Here is an 11,147-nt window from a genome sequence, read left to right as displayed (position 1 = left end):
AAGTCTTTCACTTGCTTGGTTAGAGATATCCCAAGGGTTACTTTTATTTTATTTGAGGCGATTATGTGAAAGGAACTGTTTCTCTGTTTACTTTCTCAATGTGCTTGTTTGGCTGTCAGTCTTGGAGTCACTCTAGGCTTTAGAGTTCATAATCTAACTAGCCTGAAGTTTTTTTCTCTTATTATTATCATTTCTTACAATTTATTCAATTTGTATCCCAGCTGTGGACCCCTCCCTCATCTCCTCTCAAGTCCTCCCCCTCCTTTTTCTCCTCCTATGCCCCTCCCCTAGTCCACTGACAGAGGATGTCCTCCTCCCCTTCTATTTGACCCTAGCCTATCAGGTCACATCAAGAATGGTTGCAATGTCTTCCTCTGTGGACTGGCAAGGCTGCACCTCCCCAGGGGGAGGTGATCAGAGAGCCAGCCACTGAGTTCATGCCAGAGAAAGTTCCTACACTCCTACTAGGGACCCCACTTGGAGCTACATCTGAGCAGGGGCTTTAGGTCCTTTCCCTGCATTGTTCTTTGTTGGGTATCATTCTCTTCAGAGTCTACAGAGCTCAGTTTTTATGGTTCTGTTGGTCTCCTTGTGGAGCTCCTATCCCCTCAGTTCTTTCTATCACCGTCCTCTTCCATAAAATTCCTGCGCTCTGCCCAAAGTTTGGCTATGAATCTCAGCACCTACTTCTATATCTCTATCACTGGAGTCTTGCAGAAGTCCTCTGTGGTAGGTTCCTGTCCTGTTCCCTGTCTTCTCCTGCTTCTGATGTCTATCTCGATTGTCCTTCTGAAATGAGGATTGAGCATCTTACCCAGGGTCTTCCTTGTTGTTTAGCTTCTTTAGGAGTATAGATTTTAGTATGTTTATCCTATATTATATGGCTACTATCCACTTATGAGTGAGTATATACCATGTGTGTCTTTCTGCTTCTGGGATACCTCACTCAGGATGATCTTTTCCAGTTCCCACCATTTGCCTGCAAATTTCATGATTTCCTTGTTTTTAATTGCTGAGTAGTATTGCATTGTGTAAATGTACCACAATTTCTGTATCCATTTCTCTTCTGAGGGACATCTAGGTTGTTTCTAGATTCTGGCTATTACGAATCGAGTTGCTAAGAACAACATGTGTGAGCAAATGTCATTGTTCTATACTTGAGCATCTTTTGGATATACGCCTAGGAGTGGTACAGCTGGATCTTGAGGTAGCTCTATTCCTAAATTTCTGAGAAAGTACCAGATTGAGTTCCAAAGTGGTTGTACAGGTTTACATTCCCACCAGCAATGGAGGAGGGTTTCCCTTTCTCCACAACCTCTCCAACATGTGCTGTCACTTGAGTTTTTGACCTTAGCCATTCTGGTGGGTGTAAGGTGAAATCTCAGAGTTGTTTTGATTTGCATCTCCCTGATGACTAAGGACATTTAGCATTTTTTAAGTGTTTCTCTGCCATTCTATATTTTTCTATTGAGAATTCTCTTGGCTCAGAAGTTCCGAGCTTCTGAGGTATGTGAAATTTGATTTGTATTACTTTAATTTTTGTTTTAATCAGATTTAATTCACCGTGCCCATTGACATCTTGTCCTTTAGTTATGCATGTCTTATTTTGTTGTTGGGGGACTTTATACTGTGTGTTGTTTGTCCAACCATGCCTATCTCCCCACTCTTCTATTTTATTTTAATTTTAATTGAAAATATGTTCTTCTCACATACAATACAACCTGACCAAAGTTTCCCCTCCCTCTATCCTTTCCAGCTCTAACTCCGCATCTCTCCTCTTCCCCAGAACTACTTCTTCATTTCCCTTCAGAAAAGAGCAGAGTTTTAAAGATACCTTGAAAATAGTTTTGTATTTAATCTCTGTAGTAACCTTATCCCATACCTGAATTCCTTTCCTGAATAATTCAAAACTGCTTACCATCTACTACAATCATCCCAATTTATATTCACATATTATTAGATCTTAAAAAAAACATTGTATATTTATTGACTATACATAAAGTATTTTATAATCCGTTTATAAAGGCATCTGTCCATTCTTCTATGCCTCTGAGGCAATTCTTTTGTGCTCTTCTTGGTGTGCTTTTACCATGTACATATTAGAGTTGTAAACGCTCGCTCGTTTATTTCTACTTATTTAAATACTGTTTATTGACTAATTCTAAGTTGAAGCTGCTTTCTCTATACAACAATCGTAAAATCTATTTTTTATTTCCATTGTGACATTTTTCAACTTAAATTTCTTTAACTTTTTCTTTGTGATGTTATTTTACCTTGAGTGTCATTCTGATTGAGCGCATCCTGACTATGTATGCCTAGGATAAAATGAATTCAATTTTGATGTCTTACAGTCTGATGTGCTGGCCGTTCCTATGGACTGAAGTTCTGCGTCATTTGTTAACCCATTTTCAGCTATAACAAAACTCTACTACTATATTGACTGTTTGGTTTCCTGCCCGGACTTCAAATAAATGTTTATTACATGAAAACTATTTTAAATATGCTTCGATTTTCTTTATATGTTTATAATCAGGACTCTGTTTTCTATCCTGGTAACTTTACTCTACATATTTTCTAATTCAAAATTCTTTCTTCAGTATTTGCCAGCCTGCAGAATAAGTCCTATAAATAATTTGTAATTCTTTGCTAATATTTTAATTCCATGTGCTATATATGAATTTAAATGTAAAGGAAATTACTTTTAACTATCGTTTTTATTTCTGATTTTGTAATTTTATTTTAAGGTATGCGCTTATATTTCACACTTTACTATTCAATATGTTATAATTCTAATCTCTGCATCCTTATATGTTACCATCTCATTTTCTCAGTCTTTGGTAGTGATCTTTAATGGCTTGATTATACTATTTATTCATAACTAATATGAATCATGGAAGCCAAATGATATGCTCAGAAAAAAAAAAGTCACAGAGGAAGACTATGCAGCCAGTCCTGATGAGACCTGATAGTCTAGGGTCATATGAATGAGTAGGAAGACCACCCTATCAGTGGATTTGGGGAGGGACATAGGAGGAGAAGAGGGTGGGAAGGTGGGGTTGGGAGGAGATAAGGGAGGGGGCCACAGCCGGGATACAAACTGAATAAGTTGTAATAAATTATAATAATAAAAAAATGAAAAAAAATCATATTTGTTTCTTGAAAGAGCCAAACACTGCTACCAACACAGAGTCAATTAACCATCCTCTCAGCATCCAGACTTAAAACTGAAGATTTGGTTTCCATGAATATTGAAGAAGCAAGGATTAGCAGAGAGAGACACCTTTTATATTTCAAATATGCCTGTGAAGCAAAATTGCTTGTCCTAGGTAGTAGATGAAGTTATTAGCCGTATATATTCAGCGTGTTTATATGATATTTAAGCATAGAAAGTCTATAAAATTATTAATATCATTGTCAATTTAATGTAATAATATAAATATTAATATCATCAACTTAATGAGAAAAGAAACTATCACTACAAACTATTTATTTTATTATTTTTTTACTGAATGTTAGAGTGAAGATCATAGTTAAGGTCACCATGATCCAAGCCAGAGCATTACACAAACCTTGTGACAAACACATAATGGTTGACAAGCTGAAAACAAATGTCATTTTCCAACAAAATAATAATTAGTTAAATTCTAAGAGTTTCGTATCGTTCATTTTCTTCAGCTGTACTGCTTTATTTTAACATTTGTATTGGTCCCTTACTGTGGTGCTTTTGTCTTTTAAAAAGCTATCATTGTGTCCAGGTATTTCATTTCCAATAAAGCATCCCCTGTATTAACATTCTTTATGTGTGAACCACATAAGAATATCATTCATTTGTAAAAAGACATGATTTAGGAATAAAAATTTTTGGACTTCATGGGGACTTCTTTGGGGCCGTTTTCTTTCCTGTCTTTGCTGTTTGCTCTGTGTCTACATGTTCCTTTGTCTATTCCTTTTCAAAAATCTCAGTGCAAGACTGGTTTTACAAGTTCCTAGAAACGTGGAGTGTGGGGAGCTTAAGGAAACAACACAGCACAACAAAGAGCAAGGAAAGTCACAGAAGGTTTAATTAGGTCAAATATGCCACAAGTGCTGCATTTCTTACTGGGGAAGATTCTCTGCGTCTCCCAGGGGACAGTTGCTTCACTTGGCCAGGGACAGGCAGGCTAGCCCAGAAAAGCTAGGACCCCCTGTCCAGGCTACTGTCATGAGGCTGTGGGAATGTCTTGCTTCCTTGCTCAACACCTCCTCTAATCCAAGGAGCTCTTGACACTCAGGATGTTTAAATCTTAGAAGAGGAAGCATTCTGGAAAGAATGCAGGAGGGGAAAAGAGGAAACTAGCATGATTTTTTTTTCTAAGAATACAAAACGGAAACTAAGCCACTTGAATTCAAGTTATTGAAATTCCTGACACAATGGAGGGAGCAGTATTTATCCTTCCTTTCATTGTAAGGACTGGATCAGACCATTCTGACTTTGTCCATAGAAAAATGTTAAAATGAGAGTACTTAGAAAGGCTTCAGAAAATATTAAATCATTTACATATTTTCAGTTAAAAATATCCAAGGTAGTAGGAAAATGCTAAGTGGTTAAAGAGAAGGGAGAAAGTGTCAGGGGAAATAAATATCATAAAACAAGAACTATTGAAAAAAATTAAATAAATAAACCAAATATTGTTTCTAGAATGATTGGAAAGAAAGATCTTTACAAGTCTTTTGTTTAAAGTATCAAGTGAAATTATTTTAAGAAGAGGTAGGAGGATGGGGCAGTGAGCAGGAAGTTTACATAAATTCAGACTCAGGTACAAAATAAACTGCAGTATTAACGTGTAATTGTTCCTGAATAATCAATAATTTATCTGAACTTTGTGCTATGTAAGTTAAATATGTGACAAACTAACATGCATTAATATGAATGCATGCATGTGCTTAACAGTCTGTTTTGAGCATTACGGGAGTTGTGCTCAGCCACTACTTGAACTTTAAAAAATTTTCTTGTTAAGTATTTATTACTATTTACTCACTTCATATGTAGGCTGTGGCCTCCCCTCAATCCCACCCTGCATCCCTCCTCTCCTCCCATGAGCCTCCCCTAGTCCACTGATAAGGGAGGTCCTCCTCCCCTTCTATCCCCAGTCAATCACGCCTCTTCAGGACTTGCTGCATTGTCTTCCTCTGTACCTTTTAAGGTCGCTTTCAGTGAGTGCTGCCCATTCACCAAAAGCAGTGAGAATTTCCCATTTATCTGAGGGATGTCACTGCTATGGTAGGCAGTCATTACAGTTGTTTCCAGAAGAGTCCCTAAATTGAGAGCAATTATTTACTATATGCTTGATACAGTAGTGTTCTAGTTTCACTTCTACTTCTATCAGGATAAAATATCCTGACAAAAAGCAAAATGGGGCCGGGTGAGGCGGGGGGGGGGGGGGGGGGGGGGGGGAGGGGACTGGAAAAATGGATTAGCAGCTAAGCGTACCAGACGCTCTTCCAGAGGACCTGGGTTTGATTCCCAGCACACACATGGTAGCTCACAACCACATGTAACTCCAGTTCCAGTGAATCTGGAGCAATATTTCAAACTCAGGAAATCAATTAGAAGTTTAAAAACCTGTCTTAACAATTATTTTGCTATTTTTTTATTATTTTGTTTTTACAATTTATTCATTTTATATCCCAGTTGTAGCTCCCTCCCTCAACTCCTCCCGGTTCCATCTTCCCTTCCTCTCCCCCCCCCCACCATTTTGCTTATTTTCAATTGCATGTATTATAAATTATGCCTTTACAGAATATGTTTTATAGAACTGCTAAAGAAAGAAAGAGTTTTGAGACTAATTTTTGTTATGTAACTGCATAAATTATTCAAATTTGGGGGGTAAGTTACCCATGCTGGGTGACTGCCATATATTCTTTGCATGTCTGGCATAAAACATTCTCCCCATCATCCCTTTTTTCTCCCTTGGCTTTGTTCTAGTACTTCTGCTATGATGTTCTTAATTACTTTCCACAGTCATCCCTTCCTGTAACTATTTTCAAATTGTTTCTCATTGACTTCAGGCCAACTCTTTTCCATTACTTCATTTTTTTTTTCTTTTTTGATAGAGAGGGTGGGGGGTGGTTTCTTGGTGCAGCTGTGACTTTGGCTGTCCAGGATTTGCTTTGTAGATCAAGCTGGCCTTGAACTGGCAGATATCCTCCTGCCTCTGTCTCCTGAGTGCCACCACTCCTGACTCCCTTTTTTGTTTGTTGTTTTTGTTTTGTAGTTACAGTATTGTGTTTCCCAACTAAATATTCTCTGATTAATTCTTGAAATCTTTGTGTCCAAAAATTTTTGCACATTATTGTGACCTTCCTCCTGTTCTCTCCATACACTTTTTGATTCCTTCCCATTACACATGCTTCTTCCAGAAACTTCCAAGCTCACCCATCATTGTGAATCACTACAGTGATCATATTTTGGAACTTTCCTAGTTTAGAATTCATGATCTATCATTGGAATTGCTCCCTTTTTTTGTTTTGTTTTTCTCACTGCTTGACACACATAGCTTGAAAAGATACTCATATCTAGGTGTGTCTGTTTCTTCATTCAGAAGCAGAATCAAGCCCTCACTAGATGGTCATAGTCTGTAGTCATTTTCCCCAAACATCATAGGTTCTTTAGTTCATTCAGATCATTCTTACACAATTCCTTTTTCATGGTCTCAACAACTACAGATGCCATCTCTTCACTTCTCAAACCCCCAACAATTCTTGCTTTCTTAATTTTTAGACAATATTGTGATTTCTTGTTCTACTTGAAAATGAGCAACTAATTGTACATATAATTCTCCATCCTCCTGCAGCTTGTAATTATGAACTGATGAGTCTCTATACCCATTTTCCTTTCTGCTTGGACTTTGGTTCTTTTTTTTTCAACAACATTAAATGATATATTCAGACAACACTGCATTTATTTCATTTATCCAATGATAAAACTTGTTTCCTAGAAAACTTCAGCACTTCTCATGTATTCTTTACTACTTACTTTGGAATTTTACTGGATTGAGTCTATTCCAAAAGTCTATGATACAACACCCTCTGTCTAATCATAACCCCATGCTCAGTCTAGCAGTTTCTTTTTTATTTGGGGATTCATAACCTCAAAAGCATGCAATAAATTTTAGCCAACTTACAATTTATGCTATCCACAGTATTTTGAGATAGCAGTCTGAAACCCTCTTCACATGTATGCTGATTAGAGAAAATATTTAAGTGACACCAGGCATGACTATGAGGCTTGACCTTGGTGAGATTCTAAATATGCATGTGGTTCACTCAAAATTCCTCCAATTCCTAAAATCATCCTCTGTAGGTTGAAAACTATGCTATCAGTAATAGGTTTAATGGGATCAAGAAAATTAATGTGTATGAAATGCTATTTTAGACCATCAATAGCATTAAATGTAGATAGTTTGACTGGCTAATTAAAAACTAATCTAAAATCATTACCCATGTGCCAAAATGTTGCTGCCCTGCTTTTTATAATAGTTTTATTAAGATACAATTTATATACCATAAAATTCCCCTTTATAAATCATGTAATTCTGCTTCTTTGTTCTTAGTGTTATCTTGAGTTGGCCAACCGTAAGTAATATATAATTTTAGGACAATTCCATTCTCCAGTCATCTCCAAGCCATTAGTAATCATCCCCCACCCTGAAACCCAGCTGCTATGGTTTTTTTTTTTTTTTTTTTTGTCTTTGTAGAGCCACATGCTCTGGCAGTTCTTATAAAAGGAATCTCATGATGTGTGCCCTACTGTCTCTTTACTGGAATGTTCTCAAGGTCCATCTTTGCTGTCCTGTAGGTCATATTAACTATGCATAGAAGGTACTAGAAGCTCCAGCTGGCTAGACTCTGAGTAAGTATCCATGTAACGTATTCTATGCAACTTCTTCTCTGTCTTCAAAATCATCCTACTTTCTAAATTTCCTCCACAGAACCATAGGTCCTCACACCGTTCTTTGTGCAGAGTTGGGCCATGGCCAACACTAATTGCTGTGTAATTACAAGTAGAGCAGAATGAAGGAGATATGTTCTGACATCTCCCAAGCTGGACTTCTAAAAAATTTTGTCCTAAGCTATACAATTATTGATAATTAAATATTATAATTAAAGAAGACTTGAAAGAAGAAATAGATATTTACCACAAAAGAAATAAGAAAACAAACAGTGCGTAGTTATACAAAGGTGCAGTTGGCAATGTGTATTTAGTTGGGATTAGCAGTGTCTGAAATGCCAAAATGCCTCATTATTTTTCCTGACATCTGGTCAGCACTGTATTCATAAAACCAATGAATTTTCCTTAACCAACTCTATTTTATTTATGAGCAAGATGAGAAAAAAATGTCTGTGAGATTCATACTAAAAATATATTGCCTAGTTGCTGTGAAATTTTTCTTTGTAGGGAATTAGCTCTTCTTTCAAAGGATGTCTCGAAATTATATATGGATTTTAATTTAATTTCTCTCACTTTCTTCTCTAGCTGTCATTATTTAGTTTGTTTTTGGCAGTCATTTGTACTCCCTGATATTTCACTTTCATATAAAATGTACAATATTACACATTACAACTCAAAGGTTCAAATTTTTTGAATTACAATTTTTATGGTTCCACTTTATGTTGTAGTATACAAAGAACATTTTATTGATAAAATGCCGAGAATAATGATTTATAATTTTGATAGATGCTAAAATGGAGAAATGTTTGTCATTTGTCCTAATGATACTTTCACACATTTGAGTGGTTGTCATCCATATTTTTCTTCTCTATGGTCTGGAAGCTACATGGATAGTTTCAGTTAAAATAAAATTCTTAAACAGGCAAGAGTAAATTTAATCATTCACATTCATAATTATTTTATGAAAGTACCTTAACTCACCCAAAGGCCAAATCTAGAGTTGAACTACATGCAACCTTTCAAAGGCATAGGAAGCCTCTCCCACAATTATATATAGAGGTAGGCATGCATTTCTTGGTTTCTGTGAGAGATACAACTGGGAATAAATCGAAACACCATGAGTAGCACAGTTCCGGGGATATTTATATCTTAAACTCAAACCTGGAAGTACTATATCTCCTCTGGGATCAATCCGGTATTTTACAATTTTCTCCAAAATGAATCTCAGAATTATTTCAATCTAAGTCATCTATTTTTAGAAGCTATGTCTCCCCCTCACTTTCAGTATTTTTAATGCCAGTGCCTGAAACAATCAGCAGCTGATAAAAATGTGCTGATGGGGCATTCATTCATTTAATAGATGCTCTGAAAATTTAAAGTTCAGCGCTCAGTACCTGCAATATCACATGATTGTGAAGAGGGTATAGGATGGTTTGAATGGATCTATCTGAATTCATTCAATTTCTTGTATCTTCTAAATATTAAAGAGAAGCAGGCAACACTCACTGAATAACACATCAATTGCAAATGCTATGGAGAATTTTCTGAGTCGTATTCGTTAAATCAGAGTTGGAGAAATCTGTTTGTCTAGAGTAACTAGTAAACAGAGCAACAAGAATAGGGCCAAGTCATTAATTCCAGCTGAAAAATTCCATTTTGAGTGGCTTCCACCTGCTTCTTTCATGAAGGTCTGCAGAATACATATTAAATACACCTTTATAAATGGTTCCCATGCTTCATGCACCCAGGAAGGATTCCCTGAGAAGTTGAAAAAAGTGTATCTTTCTTCAGAACAAGTCAAGGTGAGCATTGGGATAAATTCAGGGAGTATAGGGCAGGCAAGAGATGGTGGGAAAACTAGAAGCACAAAGTCTGTTCTGGCTTAGATGATACAACACTCAACTAAATCCTTTAAGTTTTATGGCTGTAGTGTCTAGAATAGCTGCCCCATTTCCCCAAGCCATTTTACTGAGTCGTAAACTCTGCTGCAGAGGTGAACCGGAAGAAGGCTCTCCTTCAACCACTTCCTCCAAACCTCAAGCCATTGGCATCTGTTCCTGGTGAGTCTACATCACACATATTTGGAAGGAACTTTGTTAAAGTCAGTTTAGAGACCATCCCCCAGGGCTGGTGCCTGCTCACCTCAGCCATTAACCTAATAGATTGTTCTAGCCCCTATCCACCTGCTCCTGATAGTTGGCCCTACTTGTCCATGCTATAGTCATGTGCAATAGAGCAAAAGAAATGAAATTTTACTTTCCTTGAGTGTGATACCTTTTGTTTTTACACAAATTATCTCTTTAAGTTCTGTCGGGCTCAGGTTTTCTTTAACAGCCTTTCGTGGCATTTCCTATGACTTCTCTGACATTTCTTTCCTCTTTACAGCAACACTCTATGTGTTTCTGCCTGTTACCTTTATAATTCATTAGAATTTTTTCAGTTATAAGTTTAACCTACAAAATAGTGTATAAATAGGTCAAGGTTGTGAATGGTATTTTATTTTTGTATCTCTTCTACCTTACTATTCCAGGCACATTGTAGATTTCAATAAATGTCTGTTGAATGACAATGGACTTGTTCTCTGAGCCTTGCTTGATATTCTCCAGTGGATATGTGTCCTACTGAGAGACCTCTCTTTCTAGTTTCTTATTTGCTTTTCAAGTTGTTCTTTTCAACTCACACGTATAAATATATATCATTTCAGTTTCCATCAAGAAAATCACTTTCTGATTAAATCAGAATTCTAAGGAAAGAATTTTACAAGAGAAATAAGTTAGTCAAGGAAGAGAATGAAAACAATAGTGGGTGTGTTTTCCAGCTAGAGGCACTGAAGGTTAAAAAGTTCTGATGGAGAAATTCTGCCATCCAGGGAAAGTCCCATACATAGCAGAATGTCATTCCCTGGGTTGGGGCTGGTCTCACACTGTTGGGAACTTTAGATCGAGAAGCATACATTAATCTCCCTGTACTTATCCTATATTACAGATAACAAAATGTCCTCAGAAGATATGGAAAATCATTATCACAACACACACACGCACTGCCAAATAAAGTGCGAGGGATGACAGTTTGGCAGTTAAAAGTAAGGCTGGTGATTGGAAAAGGTAAGGGATAGGACAGCGCAGGACACTGCAGTGCTGATAGTACTGGGTGCAGATTACGCCACGTTAGCCTAAACTTGATGTCATGAGTTCTTATTTACCTTCATCTGCATTCT

This window comes from Psammomys obesus, unplaced genomic scaffold (assembly GCF_907164565.1).
Source record: "Psammomys obesus unplaced genomic scaffold, mPsaObe1.curated_primary_1811, whole genome shotgun sequence".
Taxonomy (NCBI): Eukaryota; Metazoa; Chordata; class Mammalia; order Rodentia; family Muridae; genus Psammomys; species Psammomys obesus.
The sequence above is the reverse complement of the archived record's forward strand: the minus strand, read 5'-3'. Positions refer to the sequence as shown.